We start from the raw sequence: 12,496 nt of genomic DNA, 5'->3' as shown, positions 1-12,496 counted from the left end.
ACAAGTAATACAGAATTTCAAAAAAAATGGACAGTACGAAATCACTAGTTAATAGATTACATATTATCATCTTAAAAATAGTCGATCACATTACAAAATTATGCATACGAAGTGGGCATTCAAACAGTGAGACTCCAAACAGTTGTGTTGAATGATCCAAGAAAAACTTAGTAATATGGTCATCTATCTTACACACCTAAACACACTTGCAGTTGTGTCCTTTAGAGCATTTTCTTTTCCTCTCTTTTTTACAATAACATTTACACATTTTGGGTTTTATTACTCCCACAGTTCTTATTACTTTTTTTCAGAAGAGAATAAAGCCAAATGTGACAAAACAAAGCAGTCAGTCAAAACAAAGGATGGACATAGTACATGATGTAAAAACAGAATACAAGGTGATCAACAATGGTTACCATAATGCCTCTTGCTACCTTAAAAAGAATTGCCTATATCATCATCAATCAGGTATAATAAAATTGAACAAAACAGTACAGAACAAAAGCAGTAAAACCAAAACATTGGAGACATTACTGAACTTCAAAAGAAGATAATAGTCAAACCAGAATGGGCATCATAGTGAATCGTATTGCCTTCAAAGTAGTTGCCTATACCCTCAAAATAGATAATATGAAACAGAACAGAATAGAGTAAAATCAATCAAAACAAGATAGTGAGAGCAATACAGGGCTTCACATCGAGTTAATAGGAAATAAAAAAGTTCCTATAATGTATCCTGCTAATTTTTAAAAATGTTTTCCCTTAATTAAAAAGATAATAAAAATAAATAAATTTTTAAAAAGGGGAGAGACTGAGATAAAAGAGGACATAACAACATAACAATACAGGTCAGAACAGAACAATTTAAGCAACATAGTGTTTCACCACAGGATAACCCCACTTAATAGTAGTTACTATAGCGTTTCTTTCCTTGAAATATTTGAGTATAACTTCATATACTATAGTATCAAACATATCAAGACAGTGTGAAAGCATTCAAGAGGATGAAAGTATTATAAGGTATTTAGAACTAGCTAACAGAAAATGAACAATGGTTTCTATATTACCTCTTTGCCTATAAAAATTTTTGTTTATACTGTCACATATAATAAAATCCAATAAGATAAAACATGATTAAAGCAATGGAGACAGAAGAACAACAGTTTGATGGGACTTCAAAACAAGTTGATATTAAATCTGCACTAGCTATTATGATGTTTTGTTTTCTTCAAAATAGCTGTTCATATCATCACAGACAATAATATCAAACAACCCAGAATAAAACGATCCTAATTAATGAGTGAAAACTTTTAAGTCTTCAAAGCCATATAATGGGGAATCATGATTACCACATACTTTTATGTATTTATATCATTTCTTACACTAGGGAAACTATTCAGTATTAATACATGTGAGTTTGATTTATTTCACTTATGAGTATGGTCTCAAGTTACGCCCATTTATTTATAACTATCTCAATGTGATCCTTCTTTATACTTGAGTATTACTCCATTGTATAAAAATATCACAACTTTTAAAAATTTTTTAAAAAAATTTTATTTAAAGAGAAAAAGAAAAAAACAGAAAAGGGGTACAAGTTATACAGAATTTCAAAAAAAAATGAACAGTAGGAAATCACTAATTAATAGATTACATATTGTCATCTTAGAAATAGTTGTTTAACTTACAAAATTAAAACATATTAAGTGGACACTCAAACAGTGAGACGGCACACAGTTCTGTTCAATGATCCAACAAAAACTCAATAATATGGTTATCTATTTTATACGCTTAAATATACATGCAGTTACATCCTTTAGAGCACTTTCTTTTCCTCTCTTTTTTACAATACAATTACTCCCACAGTTCTTATTACTTTTTTGAAAAGAATAAAACCAAATGTGACATAACAAAACAGAGTCAGTCAAATCAAAAGGATGGACATAGTACATAATGTAAAAACAGAATACAAAGTGATCAACAAAGGTTATCATAATGCTTTGTGCTATCTTAAAAAGAATTGCCTATATCATCTGTTATAATAAAATTGAACAAAACAGTGAAGAACAAAACCAATAAAACCAAAACATTGGAGACATTACAGGACTTCAAAAGAAGAGAATAGTCAAACCAGAATGGGCATCATAGTGAATCTTCACAGTTGTTGCCTATTCTCTGAAACTTAGTACTATCAAGTAAAACAGAATAGAGTAAAATCAGTCAAAACAAGATGGTGAGAGCAATAGAGGGTTTCAAATCAAGTTAATAGAAAATCAAAGTGGGTTACTATAATATATCCTGGTATTTTTTTCCTTAATTAAAAAGATAAAAATAAAAAAATAAATAATAAAAAAGGAGATTGAGATAAAAGAGGACATAACAACAAAACAGCACAGGTCAGAACATAACCATTTAAGCAAAATAGTGTTTCATCACAAGATATCCCGACATAAAAGTAGTTACCATAGTGTCTGTTTCCTTGAAATCTTTGAGTATAACTTCGTATACTGTAGCATCAAACATATCAAGACAATGTAAAACCATTCAAGAGAATGACAGTATTACAGGGTATTTAGAACCAACTATCAGAAAATGAATGATGGTTTCTGTATTATCTCCTTGCCTATAAAAGTTTTTGTTTATATTATCACATATAATAAAATCCAATAAGATACAACAGGTTAAGACCGATGGAGACAGAAGAACAAAAGCTTGATGAGACTTCAAAACAAGATGATATTAAATCAGTACTAGCTATTATGATGTCTTGTTTTCTCCAAAATAGCTGTTCCTACCATCCAACCTTCTCTGCCTCATTTCTGTTGAGCTCTTTTTCTGTCATTAGTTGTCAGTTTGTCTTCTTCATTTCACTTTCTGCTCCATTCATTGTGGCCTCTCTGCCACTGTTTCTGGAATCTTGGTATTTTTCTCTTTTAGAATGTTCTGCAGTATTGTCTGTAGAGTTGAATTGGTGGTTGCAGTTTCCCCTAGTTCCTCTTTATCCTGGAAGCACCTTGTTTCTCCATTAATTTCTAGGGACAGTTGTGCAGGATATATCAATCTTGGCTGGAGGTTATTGTCTTTCAAAGCTTGAATTATTTCACCCCATGCTCTTTGTGATTTGATGGTTTGTGCTGAGAAGTCTGCTGTAATTCTGATGGGTGTTCCCTTGTAAGTGATCTGTTTCTTGTCTCTGACAGCTTTTAATATTCTGTTCTTATATTGGATTTCTGAAATCTTGGTTATTATATGCCGGGGTGTAGTTCTGTTTGGGTTGTAGGTGACTGGGGTCCTGTATGCCGCATAGATCTGAGTATCTTTACCTTTTCCCACATTAGGGAAGTTCTCCTTGATTATTTCTGTGAATAGCCTATGGAGTTCATTGTTTTGTATCCCTGCTTCTTTCTTTACATTCTTAATTCCTAAATGATAGGTCCTCTTATCATCTTCTAGCCTTTGTATTGTTACTGCTTGTTTCCTTGTTATTTTAAAGAAGTTTTTCCTTTCACGCTCCCACATCACAAATCTGTCCTCCAGTTCAGATAATCTGTCCTTAGTTTCTTTCAAGTTGTTATGCCAGCTTTCAATAGAGTTTTTAGTTTCCTGGTAATCTCTTTGAACCTGCTTCATGTATTCTACATTTTCTCTATTTTCTCCATCAAACAATTCTCCCCTTTTTTTCTATCCTTCCATTCCACCATCTGTTTTTTCTTTGGAGGTGCTTAGCATTTCTTTAACTATTCTACTTATATCTTGCTTTACTTGGTTAAATACTTCACTTTTGAACTTGTCTATGAGGTCCCGGAGATATTGCTTTATATCTATTGGTGCTGTGCCTGATATTGCATGTTTTCTGTCCTCATTCTCCTTTGCATTTACCTTTCCTGGATCAGTGTTCTCAGGATTGGGGACTGAGGACCCGTTCTTGTTGCTCCCTTTTCCCATACTTTTTGTTCCTTCCATAGAAGTGTATATAGGAGGCCCAGTTTCTTTCTTTGTCAGTTACAGTTTGTTTGAATTGTACCAGCTAGGTGTTCCCACCCACTACAGTGTACTAGGGAGACACGGACCTGGGCAGCCTATGCTGGGCCCACCCCTCCAGGTCAGTCAACTTGCTGAAGGCTTCATTGCATTAGGGTGCACTGTGAGGCACTGGGACCTGGTTTGGGCTAGCCTACTGGGTCTTAGTCCGTGGTATCACCCAGGTCAAGCATTCCCCAACAATCCTGCTTGAGAGGGGAATATGTGACTGAAGACACTGCAGCTTCCTGTTCCGGCTAGTCTGCCTGGTCCCAGAATGTTCTCTGTTGGAGCCTCCTAGTCTATGGACGGGTCCCCCTTCCTCTCACTCACTGCTGGTTGATGCAGGGCTCCCCGCCAGCTCTGCTCTTAATTTGGTTCGCTGATTCCCACTCTCAGAGCTTTTGCATCTCTATCCCTCCTGTGCTGATTCAGATGCAGCAGCAGTGGCAAGAAATTCAAGCCGTGGTTTCCAGAAATGTGGGTTCCAGCTTCGGCACTGAGACTTTAGATGTTCCAGTCGTAGCACCAGGATTGCATTTCCAGTTGGTTTATTTCAGCTTAGTTCGTTCCTGGGCTGGCAGGGTATATCTCCCCCTGCTTAGGACTCCTCACACCACACCATTCTGGAATCTAAGCTGGTTATCTCAGAGAGCCTCTGTGGCTTCTGTTATCTATCCGCCATGTTCTCCCAGAAGCAAATACCATAACTATTTTATCCATTCCTCAGTTGATGGACACTCAGGTTGTTTCCAAGATCTGGTGATTACAAATTGTGCTGCTACAAACATGGGAGCACATATATCACTGTGGTATGATGTTTTCAGTTCTTCTGGGAATATGCCTAGAAGTGGAATAGCTGCAACAAATGGGACTTCAAATCCCAGATTTTTGAGAAATATCCAGACTGACTGCCACAATGGCTGTACCAGTTTACACTCTCACCAACAGTACAGGAGAGTTCCTTTTTCCCCACAGCCTCTCCAGCATTTGTTGTTGTTGGTTTTCTTGATCCTGGCCATTCTTTCAGGAGTGAGATGGAATCTCAGTGTGGTTTTAATTTGCATTTCTCTAATGAGTAATGATGATGAACATTTTTTCATGTATTTATTTGCCATTTGTATTTCTTCATCTGAGAAGTATGTATTCATCTCAGATGCCCATTTTTGGATTGGATCTTTGAATTTTGGGGGTCTGATTTTTTAAAATTCTTTATATGTTTTATACAGAAGTCCTTTGTCTGAGGGACAGTTCACTAAGATTTTTTTCCCAGTTTGTGGGTTTTCTTTCCACTATGCTGGAGATTTCTTTTGATCCCAGTTATTGATTTTGGGAAGTATTTCCCATGCGTTTTGAGTCCTGTTCATGAATTCTCTACCTACCCTTATGTCTTCAAGGTTTTTACCCAATTTGTCTTCCAATAGATGTAGTGTTTCTGTTTTAATATTCAGATCTTTGATCCACTTAGGTTTTAATTTAGTACATGGTGATAGGCATGGGTCTAGTTTTAGTTTTCAGCATATGAAGAGCCAGTTTTTCCAACACCATTTATTAAAGAGACTGTCGTCCTTCCAATGAACATGTTTGGCCCCTTTATCAAAGATAAGGTAGTTGAGTGTGTTTGTAGTTGTGATTGTATCTTCTAATCTATTCCATTGATCTTCGGCTCTGTTTTGATTCCAGTACCATGTTGCTTTTACTACCGTTGCTTTGTAGTATAACTTCAAGTCACGGATTGTGATGCCTCCTGCCTTGCCTTTGCTGCTTAGAACTGTCTTTGCTATTCTAGGTCTCTTCTCGCTCCAGATGAATTTTAAGATTGATTTCTCAAGATCTATGAGGTATGTTGATGGTATTTTTACTGGGATTGCATTGAATCTGTATAACAGTGTTGGGAGAATGGCCTTTTTCACAATATGTCTTTCCATTTTCTGAGATTGTCTTCAGTTTCTTTTTTCAGTGTATAATAATTTTCCCTGTATAGGTCTTTCACTTCTTTTATGAGAGTAATTCCTAAATATTTCATTTTTTTGGTTGCTAGTGTGAAGGGTGTGGCTTCTCTCATTTCTCTGTCAGTGATTTTATTGTTAGTGTATAGGAATGCTATTGATTTTTGAGTATTGATTTTGTATTCAGCCACATTGCTGAATTTATTTATTATATCTAGGAGTCTTTCAATGGAGTTTTGGGGGTCTTCTATGTAGAGTATCATGTCATCTGCAAACAATGATAATTTAACTTCTTCTTTTCCTATCTTTACCCCTTTTATTTTTCTCTCTTGTCTAATTGCTCTGGCTAGTAAAAATATGGAATGCTTCACAAATTTGTGTGTCATCCTTATGCAGGGGCCATGCTAATCTTATCTGTATCGTTCCAATTTTAGTATATGTGCTGCCGAAGCAAGCACTCTCTTGAGAATCCTTAAGGGCTCAATTCAGGGACCATATCCCTGGAAGCCCTTCTTGTTCTGCCTCTCACTGTGCAGTCAACCCCATCCCTTTGTAATCATGAGATCGTACACTTCTGTGGTGACTCTGTTATTAGCAGACAGAAGGTACTCTGCAAATATATGTGAACTGAATCCAGGAGAGATGCCAGCTAGGAGGCTTCCAGGATTGTCCAAATAAGAGAAGACAGTAGCTTAAGCAAGAGCATTAATATTGAGGTACGGAATCATCAGTGTTAGGCTGAGAGTGTAGCTCAGTGGTAGAGTGCTTGGCTAGGTGTGTGCAAGTCCTGGGGTGTGACCCTCAGGCCTACAAACACACACACACACACACACACACACACACACACACAGCAGAAAAAATTACAGGTATAACCATAGAATTTAAGGATGGCTTGGCTGAAGGAGGTGAAAGGCATGGAGTGGAGAAAAGGTGACCCTCAAGTTCTTGGTCTGAGCACTTGAACAATGATTTCATTGAGACAGAATCCACTGTGGGAGAAGACTTGAAGATGGCAAAAACCAAGGGTTCTGCTTTGTGCTTGTCATGCTCAAGACATCTGGCTAAGTAAAAGCGACAAGGAAGCATCTTGTAAGAGGTATTTCTAGTGTAGAGAAGGTTTGAGCTAGAGATACACTTAGCACTCTCCAGTAGTTTGATTATAAAAATCATGGAATCAGTAATGGTCACCAAGAGAAAGGAAAACACAGAGGACCCAGCATAATTCACATAAGGAAGTAACATAATTTACTGCATGTGGTAGCCAATAAACACCACTATGCATTAGCATTTCCCTTCTTACATAACTGTATAAGCAACCCTGACTCCCCAGGACACTGAGGCCAATGCCCTGTGTCCCCACAACATACTGCACATTGCTTCACATGGCAGATTCCTACCCTGTACGTGGGTACATGCCTGCTGCACATGTGGGCAAAAATTTTTGTATCTTCAATTTAGCTCCTAAGAAGCTCTTACATTCTAGAGAAGCTGAGGCAGGAGGCTCACAAGTTTGTGCACAGCCTGGGAAATTCAGTGAGCCCTGTCTCACACTAAAACATAAAAATGTCTGCACATGTAGCTCAGTGCAAAGCGCCTAGGTTCAATCCCAAGCACCTCTCCCTCTCCTCACCACCAAAGGAAGTTCTTCCATTCTGTGTGAATGGCTGACTTCAAGTCTCAGTAAAGATGTTATAGAAGATTTCAGAGAAGAGAAAGAAAAGGACTGAACATACCACATGGAGGAATCAGCTGAAAGCTAGAGGTGCAAGAAAAACCGAAAGAGGAACAGCTGAAGTGAGACTGTGATGCTTCCTCCCAGGTGGCTTCAACACAGGGCACAGACATTCTGCCCAAGGGGACGATGAGAGGCCTCTGTGGCCTCTTCTAACCTGAGAGTTTTAAATTGGGTGACTCTGATCAAAGGGCTAATGTTCTTATGATATTAAAAGTTCTACCTGCTACACCACTTAGGAGCATCAATCAAAACAAACAAACAAACATACGAGCAAATCACAAAACAACCAAGCAAAGGAAAACTGCATAAAGACAAAGAAAGAGTTCACAGAAAAGGAAACGCAAATAACATACAAACATGAGTGGTATCATTTACTACTGACAACAAATTTAAAATAACAAGGCCCTGTTTTAATGAGCTCTTCTCTTTAATGACATGTTCACCTTAAAAATTAGATACAACACAACACAAATTCAAATGGGATGAGGACCTTCCTTTGGTGTTGCCAGTAGTCTGGCTCTTTTTTCCACAAAGCACTGCCAGGCTCTAGCTCCTTAGGCACCTTCTAGACTAGAGTTTTCCACCCTGGGAAAAGATTTGTTATCATCAGGGCAACTGAGCTAGTTTTAGCTCCAATCAATCACTGCTCTTCTTACTTTTTAACTGAAAAACTATTAGTCTGGCTTTGTAATTATTAATTTGGTTTGTTGTGAATTTTCTGTTTAACCTCATTGGTGCAGGAATGTGTATTTGCAGCAACTTTTCAGTCAGTAATTTCCTGTAAGCAGACTGCTGTACACATACAGGCTACATCCATTTGGATCTTGTACGTCCCTATGCTAAAGCAGACACCTGCAGGCTTCTTCAGTATTGGCTCATACAAGAATATTGCAATCGAAATGTGCTGCTTATGCACTTATGCTGCTTGGACTGCTCGCAATATATTATTAGAAAAAGTAATAAATCATTATTTTTTAGATTTCTGGCATTATTTTAAAAGAGAACATGCACATTAGTAGACTCATGTTTTCATCCAGGCTTGTAGGAAATGGGTAATAAGCAATGCATGCAGTTGGCATGCACAGACTTACAGGTCTTTTCTGTGGCTGTTTCTCTTCAGTTCTTTTCTTTTCTTTCTATTCTACCGAGACAGCTACTATTCTGGCAATAGTCACTTTCAGAATTCACAGGTTTTCCCACAGTAACTTCACTTGCTCTACTGACTTGCAAGGCTTCCAGATGGCCCAGCAGTGAGGTGTCTGGCTGGCTGAGTAGCACTGTGTGGCTGTGTTTATGCTCATGTCCATTCTCCTGATGTTTGGTAACCAGAACTGGCTTTTTCTTTTTCTTTTGCACTGAGAATTGAACTCTGAACTTTCTACTGGCCAGGCAGGCACTGGGCCACTGAGCTACATCTCTGGCCCCTTAGAACAGGGCAAGACAATCATTTCCTCTGAAATGTTCTCAGAATGGAATCTGGTCCATTCAGTTTTAAGTCCCTTAACGCGTTCACAGTCAATATTTGGAAATGGAAGAAAGAGCCTCCCTGCTCAGGAGCCTGCTACCAAAACAAAATCCCCCAGAGGGATCACCTCAGCAGGGGCCAGAACTTTTACAAAAAATATCTCATAGGGCTTTATCCAAAAACTTACAGGTAATGGGGGTTGGAGGAAGGCAGCTGCATGGGGAGAGAATAATAAATATCTTCCCTGCTTGCTTCCCAATTGGAATTGAAAGAGATGCTAATGACCACAAGTATTTTATTTATATGCCTTTTGAAATTCAACTGATAAAGAATTCTTAAAGTGTGGTTAATAATGGAGTCCAAAGTCCATTTATTGTAGGACTCTTTTTTTATTTTTTATTTTTTGTAACAGGGATCAAACTGAAGACCATGCACTTGCGAGGCAGGTGCTTATGCCATTGAGCTAAATCCCCTGCCCTACTGTAGGACTGTTATGAAATGTTTTGGATACATGTCAGTTGACACCTTATGATATCAAACATCTGGCACAAACATGACTCAATTTTGTTATTTTGATGTAGAGGTAAAAACTCTTGTTTCAGAGCAGGCTCATAAAAACAGGACAGGTCCCAATCCACATCCAGCAACAAATGAGGAAATGCTTTCTGGGACAGGAATATATGCACCACTTGAGGAACAGATTCCATGTCCTGAAGAGCTACTTCCAAAATTGGCAGAATTATTAAAACAACAAAACAAAACAAAACAAAACATGGGCAACTATTATAGAGGATGGGGCTCCAGTGATATCCTTTTTACATATTCTGCAAGGACCCCAGGAACTCTTTACTCAATTTATGGCAAAATTACAAGAAACCATTGCCAGACAGGTATCCAACACAAAAGCTGCAAACATTTTAACTTTAAAATTAGCATATGAAAATGCTATTCAGGATTGTAAACAGGCTTTAAATCCTGTAAAGTCAACTAGTGATTTAGTGACGTATATTCAAGCATGTCAGGACATTGGAACTGAGTCCTATAAAACAACTATGATGGCTCAGGTTATGGATGATCTTACAAATGCAAAAAGGAATAATATGAAATGCTTTAATTGTGGAAAAATGGGACATTCTAGAAAAAATTGCAGAGTTCTTGTTAGATCTAATAGGACAGACTTTGCAGCTGCAGCATGTCAAGAGAAAAGTGCCTCTGGTGAGGAGGACTCAGGTCCTGCGCCTGGACTGTCCAAGATGCCAAAAAGGGAGGCATTGGGCCAAATATTGTCATTCTAAATTCCATAAGGATGGTATGCCGTTGCCAAAAAATGAGATGAGGGCCTTTCCTCAGGCTGGCAGAACAATAGAGGAGGCATGGCCTGTGAGTCAAAATGCCAGTCAGCTTTACCCAGTGTGAACTGGCCAGCAAATCCAAGAACAGCATCCAAGGTGGCTCCCTGAAAGATGTTAACTCAGAAAGGGAAGGATTCAAAGTGCAGGGTTACATCTTTCTGCAGCTTATAGAGTCACTCTCATTGGAGAAGACAAGCTTACTCCAATTCCCACAGGAATTTGGGGTTCCCCACCTGAAGGAACAGTCATTCTTATACTGGGAAAGGCTGATCTAAATTTAAAAGGAATCACTTTTGTGTCTAGTGTGATTGATGGTGATTGTAGAGATGAGATGCAAGTTCTTGCTTGTGCTATCTGGGTTTTTGAACAGGGAGACTATGTGGCACAGTTGATTTTGTTGTCTGTAGAGAAGCCTTCTTTTGTTAGCTATAGACAGCTCAGGAGGGAGCAAGACCCTCAGAGCAAAACTACAGAATGAGAAATTTGTTTTACACAGGAAGTGACTAAAAACAGGCCTATGTGTCTTATAAGGATTAATGGAAAATACTTTGAAGGTCTAATAGACACTGGTGCACGGACGTGTCTGTAATTGCATTAGAACAATGGCCTGCCACGTGGCCAACACGGAGAACTCCTAAGTCCGTTATTGGACTGGGAACCCCTCAGCATGTGTTACAAAATGCTTCACCTTTGCCTTGTGAGGGACCAGACCAACAAAAAGATTTCTTTTTACCTTGTGTCTCACCTATTCCAGTTAACTTGTGTGTGGGAGACAACTTCAGTGAATCCCTTTGAATCCAAAATAATTACTGTGACTTTGATTATTTGGAGACTCATTTCCTTGTACTGATCTGTAAAAAGCTGGCTAGGGTATTTCCTTCTCTCTTCAATTGACTCTAAGCATTGCAAATAAGGCTAGCCCATGTGCTATTATGCAATCTCTGTAGCCAACAGACAGTACTGTTTCCTCGCATAGTGTTCTCACTACTGTACAGATATGGACAGGATATGAGCACACAAGATGATAGAACAAATAGCTCAAGATGTTAGAGCAAATAGCTCCGGGAATGTCAACTGCATATGAGTCTCAAGATAAGAGGTTATGACTCCCCAGAGCACAAGAGTTTGCATATCAGAAACCAAAGCAATAGTCGCCAAAACAATTCCACTACTACCTTAATTGGATTAGGTAAATTAATCCTTCTGCATACTTTATCTCTGCAACTTACAAAGATGCCAAGCTGGCACCTGGCCAGCCAGCTCAAGTTACTCATGTAATTCCCACCATCCTCACTGTCACTTGTCCCTGAGCCACTCTCCTTCTTCATAAGATAATAAATTCTGGGAGAGGCCTAGGATCAAGGCCTCTGTCCGCATGTCCTTACTGGGAATGGACTTAGGAACCCTTGGAATACTCCTGTCTTTGTTATTCAAAAAAAAGTCAGGCAATGGAGGTTGTTACAGGATCTAAGAGCTGTAAATGCTTGCTTACTTCCTATGGGGGAGCTGCAGCAGGGACTGCCAAATTCAACTGCAGTTCCCAGAGACTGGCCTCTTATCATAATTGATTTAAAAGATTGCTTTTTTAACATTCCTGTTTTTCCAACAGATAGATCAAGCTTTGCCTTTTCCATGCTTAATTCAAACTTTAAAAACTTTAAACAGCTAATAATATGGAAGTGAGTTTATGCTTGTGTCTTAACAGGTGAAAGATCCATGAGAAATATGCATCCTTGATGGAAGACACAACCAATGCTGAGGACAGCCTTATGTGATGACTCTACCAACCTGGGCCCAGGGAGACCTGCCAATCAGCCAGAAAATTGACCTCCAGCTCCCCCAAGAGACTAGGAGAGAAGACAAGTGATCCAGCGAAGTGACATCCAAGCAACAATCTGTGAGGCTAGAGATATGGTCACCAGAAGGGGAAATCCATCAACCTCTGAAAATCTTTTGGTTGCCTTAATGACTCTGC

At 38.6% G+C, this 12,496-nt stretch overlaps 1 non-coding gene across 1 annotated transcript; it reads right to left on the bottom strand.

Annotated features, from left to right (window-relative positions):
• Nucleotides 1-6,320: 6,320 nt before the first annotated feature.
• Nucleotides 6,321-6,427, bottom strand: LOC111758525 (U6 spliceosomal RNA). Its single transcript, XR_002792703.1, has one exon. It is a non-coding gene; the product is annotated as a U6 spliceosomal RNA (small nuclear RNA).
• Between the last annotated feature and the right edge of the window lie 6,069 nt (nt 6,428-12,496).

This window comes from Cavia porcellus, unplaced genomic scaffold (genome assembly GCF_034190915.1).
Source record: "Cavia porcellus strain 051 isolate PalLab524CR breed Dunkin Hartley unplaced genomic scaffold, mCavPor4.1 scaffold_6, whole genome shotgun sequence".
Lineage (NCBI taxonomy): Eukaryota > Metazoa > Chordata > Mammalia > Rodentia > Caviidae > Cavia > Cavia porcellus.
The sequence above is the reverse complement of the archived record's forward strand: the minus strand, read 5'-3'. Positions and strand labels throughout refer to the sequence as shown.